At 37.8% G+C, this 13,801-nt stretch overlaps 1 long non-coding RNA gene across 1 annotated transcript; it reads right to left on the bottom strand.

Moving 5' to 3' along the window:
• Positions 1-2,157: 2,157 nt before the first annotated feature.
• Positions 2,158-3,723, bottom strand: LOC133801331 (uncharacterized). Its single transcript, XR_009876829.1, has 5 exons — positions 3,652-3,723; positions 3,531-3,570; positions 3,031-3,189; positions 2,880-2,956; positions 2,158-2,282 (listed from the first exon to the last, which is right to left on the bottom strand). It is a non-coding gene; the product is annotated as an uncharacterized LOC133801331 (long non-coding RNA).
• Between the last annotated feature and the right edge of the window lie 10,078 nt (positions 3,724-13,801).

The following is a 13,801-nucleotide window of genomic DNA, read 5'->3' as shown; positions in this document are numbered from 1 at the left end:
AACATGATTTAGCCCGAGGCTCCCATAGGCCAGAGGCTTTATCTTCAGGACGGGCCCTTTCTAGCTCGAGGGGATGGAGTTTCCTGCTCCCTCTTGTTGTTCCAGGAGCTGGGAACAACATCCGGCGACCACTGACGGATCAGCTCAGGTTATGGATTGTTCCGGCAGCGAGCTTCTCAGGAAGCTCTGACCCTATGGGAAGTCAACACGCAAGATAAACGTGCATAATCCTGCCATCACGTGTCCGATATCCCCCTGACTTCTCGGACACGCAGCAGGAACGTGCGTATTCAGACACCCACGGACGGGTTGGGCCGTGCGGCCCATTGTTTCCTTCCATACTGATTAGACCGCACTTGTGTGTCAGGTTTAGGAATTAATCATGAATATCACAGACTTGATATGACAAATGGAAAGGTCACGGGATGACCTCCCTACCAATTTCCAGGTGCCTTCTCCTATAAATATGGAGACCCTGGGAATTGATAGGGGTTGGAAAAAATAGTCTTGTAAGAACTATATATTTTGTAAACCAATTACCCAGAAAAGATCAATAATATTGACTAGTGGAGTAGAAGGATTTTAACCTTCGAACCACTTAAAAACGTGTTTAAGGTCACCTAGTTCTTTTCACAAAGATTTCATATCTGCGGCGGTTCTAATTTTAAGTACTAATCTCTTTCTCTTCTTCTCTTAATTACCTGTTGCCGAAGAACCGCGTCAACACATACCCTTTCAGATATTTCAAAATCTAATGCAGGCATAAGCCTTTATTTTGATGATATGGTTGAAAATGTTTTACATTTCAGCATCCTTATTATGATCTTTAATATGTACACACCACTCAGATCAAAGACTCATCAAAACCAAAGAAAGTTAAAAAAAAAAGCTAGAAATATTTTCTAACTACATGAAAGAAGAAGAAATCAGATCCCTACAGTGAAGATAGCAATTGATTATAGGTGCTAACTCAAATTTTAATTTTTTGGTATTAATACAACAGAAAAGTAAGCTTAGCCAAAAAAAAAAGGAGAAAGAAAGAAAGAAAAAAAAAAGGAGTTATAACATTACAAAAAAAGGCAATGAGCAAAGGCAGGTCAAGTATTTAATAGAGGTTAGTGAAAAAGCTTCTCACTTTAGGGTGGGCACTATTAGGATTGCAGGGACTTGAGCACCATAAGATATTGTGTTTAAAATTACCAAAATAACAATTTAGTAAATGTTTTTTTTCCTCATTGGTGGTAGGTACTGTAAGGAAACTTAGTGACTGAATGAATAGAATCAATTCTCATTAATGAAGTAATGATACAAAAGAGTATATATACAGAAAAGACCAAAACTAATAAAGTAACTAATCTACAAAATAACAATAATTAGTTACAATGAACAACTAACTACCCAAAACAGTTAGTAGCTGTAAAAATTGGCCTAACAGGTACCACATTTTAATGATCTTTTGAATCTTTCTAGGGAATATTATAATGATCAAGTGTCATCAAAGGTGAGTACAAAAAGTATCCTAAGCAGTCAACACTTAATGATCCTTTGGCAAATTTATCATGACAGCAGAAAAGCTACAAGTTATACTATTATAAAAATTAGTTTTTCAAAATTGATAAATCAAATCAATAAAATTACTCATAAGCAAAGGAGATTACATAGCAAAAAGAGATTGAGGCATAGAGAATGTTTCAACAATTTACGCTAGCAGCAATTTATTGTTTCAACAATTTACTAGTTGCTTCATTAACATAGATATGAATATAGTAGACAATTTTATAGAGAGAGCTACAATTATAATATGAGATTCAGATTCAGATTTTACCCAAAATTGCAAAAAAAAAAGATGACACTTGGATTTCTAGAGAAAATCTAAAATGACAGAGAGAGGCTCAAATTTTACACCTTAAACATGAAATGTTGAAATGAGATAGATAAATGCTTCAATACAAGGGAAATGAGATAGGCATGCCATTGCACACACTGATAATGATAAATGAAACCTCAATCAGAATTAGTGTATAAGAACTAGACTAGATCAGTAAGTTTAGACAACATTAAAGCACTCTTCTGGATTAAGGTTGTTGTTGTTCAAAAATATAAATAACATCAAAGCAATACTAGTTCCCTTTTATAACACGTAATAAAGTCAGAGAGAAACTAACATCAACATCAGATAAATGCCCTGCCATTATTCACAAAGGTTGTATTCTTTCCATAGACCATATCCTTGTTGTCTGGTCCTGTGATGCACTAGCGAAATAGTGTCCTACAGGACTATACTGCTCCGAGAATTCATAACCAAAGAAGTTAATATATAACATTAAAATCATTACTAAGGAAAGATGACCATTATTTAATGTGGTGAAGGGAAAGAGAAGAGACAAAGTAAAGAAGTCAAAACAATTGTATGGCAGAATATAGTAATAACACAAGTAATTGAATAGGTACAAAAGTAAAACCAATACCCCTAATATCGCTTTTTTTTTTAACTTGAATTTAAAGAAGCAAATTCTGTTTGAGAGAAAAAAAGAAGTAAAGTAGAGGAAAATCTAAAATTCTATAACACCTTATTGAATATATTTATAAAAGTTATAAATTTTAGAAAATTGCATCCAAACAAGAGAAAAAAAATCTCAATTTTTATTTGAATCCAAACAAGAGAGAAAAAAAATCTTTTGGATTTTCTTTTTTCCATCCTAGAATCCAAATTCCAAATAGAGGGCAAATGTTTAAGTGGCCAAGAAAGGAAACTAAAAAGGAGAATGCACACACACACACATATATATATTGGCCACTCATTTCATGTCAAATCAACAGCAGAGATGCAAAAGAACTGCTAATATGAACAATTTACAACTGAAAATGATGAGATATACCTGTACATCCCATACTGGGTAATTATGACCCTTGTAGCAAACAAGATTTGCATTTAGTTCAGTGCTCCATAACCGAACTGCACGAAAACAATGTAATTCTTTCATAAACAAAACAAAGAGGGAAAGAGGGAGAGAGAGTAGATGACTGTACTTGTTGAATCGGCTGAAGAGGAAAGTATAAAATCTCCCATAGGACTAAAAGAAGCTGAATAAACTGGTCCTGAGTGCCCCTAAAATAAGGTATAGGGTCTTTTTCCTCCATTTGAACCAAACTCATTTGGATTTGCATCATCGTCACCCTGCAAAACAGCTGATAGCAGCAGTATTTTAAAAATAAGATATGCTTTGACCAAAATACAGAATACAGAGCAAACAAAACATACTTGTCAACAAACTAACATAGCTTTAATAAACCTAAAGAGATATTACCATCCTTAACTAGCTTTTAACTCCATGACTGCCAGCAATTTTTTAACCAAATGTTTGTTGCACTTACAGCCGAAAAAACCTAGCAATTTATGAAGGCTTAAATTGTCTGTCTATATATCCTAGACTAATTTATACACTGTAAAACACGTGCATATCTTTTTTTTTAACTTTGATTTATGTACAAGAATATCTCAACACAGTAGAAACAGAGGATTGACTTACAACCAACAGCCTGTTGCCCAAGCTTTGCCATATCCCAAATCTACACAATGTGTACCAAATTTAGTAGAAAACACAAACAATTGACATGTCACATGCAACGAAAATGTAATCAAGAACAAACCTTCAGCGATGAATCTGAAAATCCAGCAGCAACCAATGACCCGTCAGGGGGTATAGTTGAACAGTTTAAAATAGAAAAAGATAAACAAGAAGATAAGAAATTGAGAAATTTTTTTTTACTAAAACAGAAAGTTAATGTTGAACCGAAAAAAAATCGAAGACAATACCCATTATGTGCATTGATAAATGTATAAAAACTAACGGATGGCAGAGCTACACTGCTCAGCTGTACACGGTTTCTCAAGTCATCAAGTATAAACTGCTCAACCTCTACTGCACTGATGCAACAAAATAAAAGATTAATCAAATAACCTAGATCAAAAGTTAACATTACAAAAACAGTGGTAGATTTCCCTTTTTTTTGCTAGAATAAACATCATAGGTATGCAAACACTAAGACTAAATCCCTCTGAAAGACTTCGATTGGCAGAGAGAATTAAAACTGGAAACAACATATTCCATCATAAAAATATCTATTTAAACTATCGAGAATAGTCACATTCACACAAAACCAATATACATAAACTATGTTCCTCAAGCTATACAAAAGCTAAAAATATGCGTCCTCATATCTTACAGCAACTATAAAAATATGGCAACTACTTAAATTTCCTATTACTAACAAACATATATGGGAAACTGTCATATAGAAAGAAAAAAAAAAAACCTCTTCATTTAGAAAAGAAGAAGGATGCTTATCATTCCTAAATAATTTTGAATGAAAATGAAAAAGGGAAAAACATGTGATAAATACTGAGATAAGAAGACAAATGAAAAAGGAATGAATAAAAGACATTTAGATTCCATTTTAACTTCAACATACCAACATGAATCAATGGATCATAAGTGTAATACTCAGAGCACAAAGAGGGGGTAACAGAAAAAAGCAAACCCGATTGAAACAAGATAACTTTGTTGACTCACCCCCCAATGTATTTCCTTCTGATTAATCTGACTGACTGCATCCTGGCTGCTGCCAGTCAATGTAACAGCCTCCGCATCATCAGAAATTGAGTTGGGCTGTCCCGGAGAAACTGCAAACCAGTACACATGCATACATTACACATCATATAAAAATAAAGGAAGCATTTTTACATAAGCGGTAAAAGAAGTAAACACATATATTTAGAACTATTTGAAGAACAAGACACAAAGTAAATGAAGAAACAATTACATCATGTACACACCTGTAGTAGTACAGTTTTAAACAAAGGTGCTTGCCATGTTGAAAATTATTTTCCAATTCAAATAGAAAGGAAAACACAGATTCAAGCTTCATAAAAACTCATACACAAATTCAAAGCATACTGAGTTTATAAAGAGAGCCAATATAAATATTAAAACTTGGTAATTTTCAATACCGAACGGTGTCGAGAAGAGAGGAGTGGGCATCTGAAATGAGGATTGAGTCAAAACAGAGGGGCTTTCCACCTCACGTGCCATCTATTACTCTCTAATCAAGCAAACCACTCATTCTGAAGAACAAAAAAACTCAATCTGAATACTTTATTTTTTATGCTTATAGTGTCTCAAACCAAAGAATACAAAATGGATTATATTACTAAGCCAGTGATACAGGAGAAGACAAACCAGAAAACAAAACTAGGCTGCATAGCACACCACTATCAGAAACAAAATTCCCAAAACTAGCAGCATGTATAGCATGTTGTAAACAGTAAACACAACTAGGATAAACAAACAAACTATATACAGAAACATAAAACACAAAAACTCTAAATCTAAAACCAATATAAAAAATAGAATACCCAAAGATGATGCCTAAGAATAATGGTACAAGTTTAATCATAAATGTGATAATAGACAAATAACGGGGACTTTAATTTAAATTACAACATCACCAAAAGATGAAATAAGACTTAGCAGGCTCTCATTAAGATCTCTTTTGAATAATAAACAAACTATTATTTTGGCATAATGAATATTGAAAAAGAAAACAGGGACATACGCATAACCAAGAGTGGCTCTACTGATGAGCCCAAGAAGCAAAGAACCTTGAAACAGCATGCTTGGAACCTGCACCAGGTCTCCCGTGGCATCAGGATTAGATGAAAGCAGCAGACCAACAACAAACATTGAAAAGGACAATGCAGCACCTGTAATGACACCTTAGAACAAATAATAAAACTTATCTCAAACTAACACTTAAACAATTAAACAAACTGTTATGAACAAAAACGAATTAAGAACAAGAAATTTTCAAACAAGTTCTTCAACACGCAGCATGAACCAACACTTTCACAACATTTGTGCTCTCAAAAGTTTCTCTCTTAACACATAAAAGCTCTTTGCTCTTTCTTGTATTCTTGCTCAGCTAAATGGACAAAAATACTAGCAAACTAAAGCATGAAGAAAAAAATAACAACTTTTCCTCAAAATTGGGTTAAAAAATGAGCAATATTTGCTGACAAGCCAATATTGCAAAACATGAAAAATGATCACCAATCACATAAATTTGACTTTCTTATAACAACACATTTATAAAAACCTCATTTCTCTTACAGGTTTTGTATGCAAGCCACCCTTTTGAAAAGATGGTAGAAGGCTAACTTGGACTAAAACAAGATACAGATGGCTTGAGAATGCCCAAAGAGGGTGATATGATATCTTTTATGAACACTTAATAGAAAGTAAGGAAAAAACACTGAGCAAGATACTTACCACTGAAACTGAAGTTACAAGGTCATACATCATTATCCCTGCATCTGCTAGAGCTACACTAGCGCATGAAATCACAACAGGAAAATCACCTAAAACCAAAAAAGGATAAAGCCAAAGAGCATGCTAATTACCTTGCTTTCTTGTATACTGAACAGGAGCTAAATTCTGACACGGAAAGACCAAATTGCACAAGAACATAATAAATGAATCTTTACATTTCTTGCTCTTCTTATAGTACTGCAAGAACCCATTTTTTCTATGATTGCAAATAGACATTAAATTTTTTTGTTAATATATAATCTCATCTAAGCATATATACTTATTCAAACAAAAAGTAAGATTCCTATATCCCAGACATCCTTCACATGCTGGCCAATTCCTATATTCCAGCTAACACTCAGCACAATGTGGCTCATCAAAACAATAACTTACAAGTGCAACAAAAAGAATCTTCGGTGCACAAGTAAAAATTCAAATCATGTATCAATAAGACATTATAAATAAACTATCACAGGTACTTAGTAATTGTACTTTATGAAAACTAAAATGTGAGAAAGGAGGCATCATACTTTGCCTAAGCATAACATGAGTTTGGAAACTCAAAACAATTATCAAACCCATAAATGTTGTAGAATAACCTCACTAAAGTCAAACCCGTCGAATAAACCACCGTCGCAAGCACCGTCGCACCCATGAGCGAGCCACGCCGTAGACCCACGAATCAAGCCTCCCTGTCACAGGACCCAAGCCGTGGGCCTCCACCACCTTGTTACACACCTGCAACAAACAGAGAGAAAGAAAGAAAGATTGAACGATAGAGTAGCTCAGAGAGAAAGATAGAGCGAGAGAGAGTTACCGTTGAAGAATGATGTCGTCGCACTGTCCCTCTCCAAAGCTAGTTTCCGAGAGAAGCCACTGCACACTTCCATTCACCCATCGACCATGTGAAAGAAATAGAGGGAGAAGAACAGAGAGAAAAGAGATCGAGAGAGAGTCGGAATGGTTAGGGCAGAGAGGTTCCATTTCAGAAAGAGAGCTTTTTGTTTTTCTTTTGTTTTCTGATTTTATATAATCAGAATGTGAATTAAAAGGAGGGGACGAAGTAAAGGCGCCATATTACTATTTTATTTGGCGCCTGAATTTCATTTGCTGTTTACTCCGTGTTTTCATTTACTTATTCAACAATAGCGTTTTAAAAATTATGTTATATTTTACCGTAATATTTACTCATATTTGTTGTAGTGGCTACAAAATTTAAAATGGAGACCTAAGTGATACTATTGGTATAAAAGAACGACCTCAAGTGTCATTTACCCATATTATTTAATTAAAAATATGAGATTCCACTCTTGTAATGATAGAATATATTTATTGAGTATTTTATTAAGTGTACATTAATATAATCACTTTATGCATTTTAATCCTCCAATAATTGTTTCATAATTAGAGCTAGGTTAAATTATAATTTTACCCCTTTAATTACCTCTTTATCATTAAGTACTATTAATTTAATATCGAACAATTAATTTATAAACCTTTTATAAATTAGAGGCCTCAAATTGTTCAGTTCGAGAATTAACGCTTTAGAGAACCATTATTCAATCTTCTTATGAAGAAGAGTTGGATTCCATATTTGTAAATCATGTCCCTAGCCATCTACATAAATGAGCCCCCAAACAAAAGTTCGTAGCCTGATCATTCTGACAGACCCTAACAACTGAATCAAAAGACTCAAATAACGTAAATAGAAGTTCATGATAAGTTCAGGATTTCGATCGATTTGCATATGATCACTAAGTGATATGATTATAACTCTTTATGGTAAACGATATTTTATTAAAGAGTTAAATACATATCATGTCTAGTCCTTTACAGTCTTATTATATAAAGTACCTCCACTGAGATGTTTATCAACATTAGTGATCCAGATCTAGATCACATGTTTTCATAATACTAGTGGACCGTACTAGCAGTGTTTGATTAAAGATTTCACAACATTAATATCAACGGTAGACTATTTAATTCATTATCTATAATCTTAATTCTCTCGTACGAACACAAGATTATAGCTACATTAATGAATTAGGAATTTTCTAATATTTATCTAAATATTATTCAATATTAATAAACTTTTTTCTTATAAATTACATAAGTAATGAACTACTTTAATTGCTTTACGAGTACCATACCTAAAAATTTCTACGGCACAATGAACTACCTAACACTTTCTTTTGCCATGATGCTTCTTACGCCATTTGCCTTTGTTGTTAGGAGATTTGACTACATGACCTTGGGAAGTCCCACAAATAGACTCATCCACATGTTTATCCCTAGAACGGGACTTCTCCTCAATTCATAGGTTATTAAGAATCTCTTCCAAAGAGATCTCACCATTCTTGTCAAAAATCATCTTCCTATGGCCCCTCTAGGATGGAGGTAACTTATTACACCAATAAGGAATTGTACTAGAAAAATCATCGTCTTTACACTTGTTCTATTGTTTTACGAAATCTTGAGTGCCATCCTTCTGTGATGGATCGAGGGTTTTCCTTTTCCAAAACATAATACACCTTGAGAGTAGTGAGCTATAATGCCCTAGATAGGCAAGACCATTACATTGTGTAGTTTACATAGTGTTTGACTTGCTAATAAAGTCATTTGGATATAAATGTGTAACTAAGTGTAATTAGCGGATTAGGGTTTACATTTTTTTATTGTAGGAATAGTTATTTTCATTTAAAAGTTCGAGTCTGTACATGGATCCCAAAATAAGTGTTTACAAGGCATTTACATCTCCAAAAGTAATTACAACATAAGCCGGCGGCAAAATTATGGTTTGGCTCTAGTCCTCGTTGAATCCTCTACCATGGCGGTCAAGCAGCTCCACATATACACGACGTCCCTAAAGCTCTCCAACTTAAGGCTGGTCCAGCTTTCCCTTACATGAACCACATATCACCCACAAGCAAAAGCTCAGCAAGAAAACATAAACCAATTGTTATCCCCAAAAATTGGAGTCCGATGACATGGCAATAGAAATGAAAAATGGCAAGGAATGGTTGGGTGATCTGGCTTAGGAGTGACCCGGTAGACCAGTGAAGAATTTTGACTGGCCAGAGAAGTGTCATGACCGCCCAGGCATGACCTTGTCTGACCAGTCACATGTTTGACTACCCAGGCATGACCTTGTCCGACCAGTCACATGTTTGACTGCCCAGGCATGACCTTGTCCGACCAGTCACATGTTTGTCTGCCCAGGCATGACCTTGGCCGATTGGTCATGACCATGTCTGACCAGAAGTCGAAGAACTCCAGGAAGCCATGGGGGCCTTCCAGGAGGAGATGGCACAATTCCATGCCAGACAAGAGGCATTCACTGAAGAGATGGCCAGGCAGAAAGCCGCGTTAGAGCAGCATAGGCGTGATATGGAGGCCAGAAGTGAAGAGCTCAGAGAACAACAGGAGGTGGTCAACCGGAGACATCGTGAAGCAGCACTTGCTCTAGAAGTAGCTACCCAATTGGACCAAGCCAATGCTCAAGCCACAGCACAAGCAGCCACCCAGGGAGCAAGAAGTAATAACGTTGGTTGGAGGACCACTGACAGAGCCGATTCTCGAGGACCTGGCAGAAGCAGGAGTAACCCCCTTGGTCGGGAAGATGATGGGGACTGATCCAGAACTGCCTCGACGCAAAGGGAGCACTCTAGAACCCCCTCCAGGAGCCACCGATCAAATACTTCTAGATCAGGGAGTCACCGGTCGGGCAGTGAAAAGACTCTACCCAGGCAGGATCAGACCAAGACTCCTCGAGAGAAGAGGACTTCACAATTCAAAGATTGGCATGGTCGTGATGAGGCTGATAGTCATCACACCGACCAGTCAAATGAAAAGGAGGGCAATGACCAACAAGGAGGAAAAGACTGCCCGGGGCGTACCGAAAGGCCTCCACTGCACCCCGGCCAACAGCGTAGTGGGAGAGCGCAAGTCCCGCGTAGTAAGCCCTCTAAAAAATTGAAAAGTACGGTGTTCGATCGGGCAGGAGAGCATGCTTCCCGGAAGGATCTGAGGGATGTTATCACCAACAAGAGGAGGACCGTCCCTGTCGAAGGGCAAAATCTAGATCGCCCTGCCAGTCAAGTAGAAATACTTGACGACAGCGCGCCAGATGGTAATGCCCGACCAAGCGGTCAAGATCTTGGAACTTCATCAGTTGCACCAGCCATCCAAGCCCAGTTGGATGTACTAGCAGTTGTAGTGCAAGGTTTGTCAAAACGACCTTCCAGGATAGATGCGATAGACCACTGGAGTGGCAGCCCATTTTGTGCCCGGATTAGAGCAACCCAGCCACCGGCAAAATATAAAGCACCGGTTCTGCCAATATATACAAAAAAGGCAGATCCCATCAAACATATTGGGAAGTTTGCGGATCAACTGACTCTCCTAGGGATGGTGGAAAGAAACGTGGAAATAACGGGTCTGACCACCATGAGGAAAAGAAAGAAAAGTTGAGTTCAAATGAAAAGCCAACCAAGTATGAGCCTCAGTTCACTAATTACACCACTCTCTCGGCCAGCCGAGTGGAAATATATCTTGCTAGTCATGAATAGGTTCCCTACAAGAAACCTCCACCTATCAGGAACGAAATGAGGAAGAGAGATATGAATAAGTTTTGTCGTTTCCATGGAGATTATGGTCACGACACGAATGAATGAAATCACCTCAAGGACAAGATAGAATTTCTTCTCCGGTCGGGCAAGTTGAGGAAGTACCAGGAGAAGACACCCCAAGGAGAAGGAGGCAGCAGCAATCCTGGTTTCAGACGACAAAGATCTCCACCCTTGCAGCCCGGACCTGTGGACTTTACCTTAGACACTATATGTGGAGGTCCAAACTTGGCTGAGGAGAGCAACGAAGCAAGGGAGAGGTATGTTGAGCGGGAGTGCTAGGATCAGAAACCATTGGAGTGGCGAGCATCGAAAGATATATTATTTCTAAATACCGCTTTCAGAGTGGTAGCTTGATTTCGAGTTGTTTGACTTGGTATTTAAGTTTGTTTTATGAGCTGGTTATTTGCTAACCAGTCATTTTATTTTTGAACAATTTTGGTTGTTTAAGACTCGTTATCAGACATGTTTTGTCCTTTTTAATTTACGAGTAATAAAAGAGACTACGTGCAGCGTGGTCGATTCTTGCTACAAATATGCATGTGTGTTAGTTATCTGAGCAGTGTTCAACTGGTCAGTAAAATCGGACAGTGTTCAACTGGTCGATACGTTCAAGTAGTGTTCAACTGCTCGAATATTTTCCATATATTCTATGTGTTTCACGAGTAATTAACTGTTCGAACAGATTCGGTCAAGTAGAAAGTGACTAAGGATCTTTCAACCCTCAATCACTTGGGGGGCACATGGGGTATACTGGTATATAATTTAACACAGGAAATAAGAGCACGAGTTAATATATCTGTTTTTAGGCTGACTTGTAAATTTTCGAAGTCCAAAAAGGCCATTAAGCTAACTTGTTTGACAAAGCTTAAGTAACTTGGAATTTTTTAAAATTTCAAGTTAGAAGCAGATATTCGTGTGACAATAAACATTATGCTCATAAAATGTTAGAGCAATAAGAGTGTGAGAAAGTATACTTAGTAGTGACTTATGAAATGTCTAAAATTTCTAAGTTAGAAAACTAAGTACTCATGCGAAAATATAAGGCATACATCAGAGTGACTTTACTATTCACAAAAGACTTATAACGTTTTAAGACTAAAAAATACTTAGAATGTTTTAAGTTAGAAAAGAAAATTAAAGTATAAATGCCAACAACTCAGCTGTAAGAGAAAATATCAAAGCCGCTAAGCAACAATTGTCTTCACAAGAATAAAGAGCAAACTACTAGCCGGGTACAAGGTTTAGCTGATCAGGTGCAAAGTTTTCCTAGTCGGGAGAGCAGATACAACTTCCTTGGTAGGCTAAACATGTATCACCGATCGAGTAGGAAACTTTGTTGTTTAGCATGAATAACATCGATGAGTCCCTGGAGTGAATCAAACAAACACGAGTAAATGAATGCAAAGTAAAAATACTTACCACATGGTGAAAAAATTTCTTTGAGAAGAGAAGTCAATTTTTCCCCAAGATTGATTGAGAGAAATCAATCTCTCAAAATACTTTTGGGAGAATAGAACAAGGTGCTTTGATGGTTTTGGAGGGATAATTTTTTGGCATATGGCATGGTTGCCTAAGCATATGCCTGAGTGGTGGTGCCGCGCATCCGAGGCTAAACATCGAGCGACCTGGCTGCGTGTCCTATCGGATAGGGCACATCCGAGCAGCCAGGCGTGCATTTGGAAGGTGGTGCCTTGGCGTCTAAGCAGAAGAAGGCTGTGTCTGATCAGCTGGCAGCAAGGGTCCGATCGGCTGGGAAGGAGTGATGCATCTGGGAAGCTACATCCAAGCGGTTGGAGGATCGTTCGAGCGACTGCATGCTTGTCCGAGCGGCTGGAGCAGGCGTTCGAGTGGTTGGAACTGGCATCCGAGCGGTTGGAGCTGGCGTGTCTGATCGGGTAGCGCAAGTGACCGAGCAGATTGGGCATGACCGAGTGGCTTAGACGTGCATCCAAGCAAATTGGTAGTGACCATCCAAGCAGCCTGGGGCATACGCATTGTCCGAGCAGTTAGATGAAAATGGTCGATTGGCCATATGCATATTTTCCAACAAACCATTTATCACGTATGCATTCAAGGGCCAAAAAATAATGACCAATTAGCTATAAGGTCCGAAAGGACAATAAATCTCAAGGGCATGGGGCACAAACATGTTTTCTTACTCGTGGTCGATACTACAATAGGATCAAAAAATAGAATTTGAAGAAATCAAAAGACAAGTTCAATTGTGGGTTTACATGAAAGTTATCGACCGGATGGAAGCTTTTGGATGACCTCAAAAACATTTTGCTAGAGAAAAACTTTATCATACGAGTAAATCGTATAATAAACTTGGGGGGAAAATGTTATCCCCAAAAATTGGAGTCTGATGACGTGGCAATAGAAATGACAAATTGCAAGGAATGGTTGGGTGATCTGGCTTAGGAGTGACCCGGTAGACCAGTGAAGAATTTTGACTGCCCAGATAAGTGTCATGGCTGCCCAGGCATGATCTTGTTCGACCAGTCACATGTTTGACTACCTAGGCATGACCTTGTCCGACCAGTCACATGTTTGACTGCCTAGGCATGACCTTGTCCAACCAATCACATGTTTGTCTGCCCAGGCATAACCTTGGCCGATCAGTCATGACCATGTCCAACCAGCCAAGTGCATGTCTATCTAGGCAAGTGCATGTCTGCCCAGGCAAGTGCATGTCTGCCCAGTTAAGTGCATGTCTGCCCAGTTAAGTGCATGTCTGCCCAGCCAAGTTCATGTCTGCCCAGTTAAGTGCATGTCTACCCAGTCAGGTGCGTGTCTGTCCAGTGA

Source organism: Humulus lupulus, chromosome 9 (genome assembly GCF_963169125.1).
Source record: "Humulus lupulus chromosome 9, drHumLupu1.1, whole genome shotgun sequence".
Classification (NCBI taxonomy): domain Eukaryota; kingdom Viridiplantae; phylum Streptophyta; class Magnoliopsida; order Rosales; family Cannabaceae; genus Humulus; species Humulus lupulus.
Note: the sequence above shows the minus strand (reverse complement) of the source record. Positions and strands in the feature narration are given on the sequence as shown.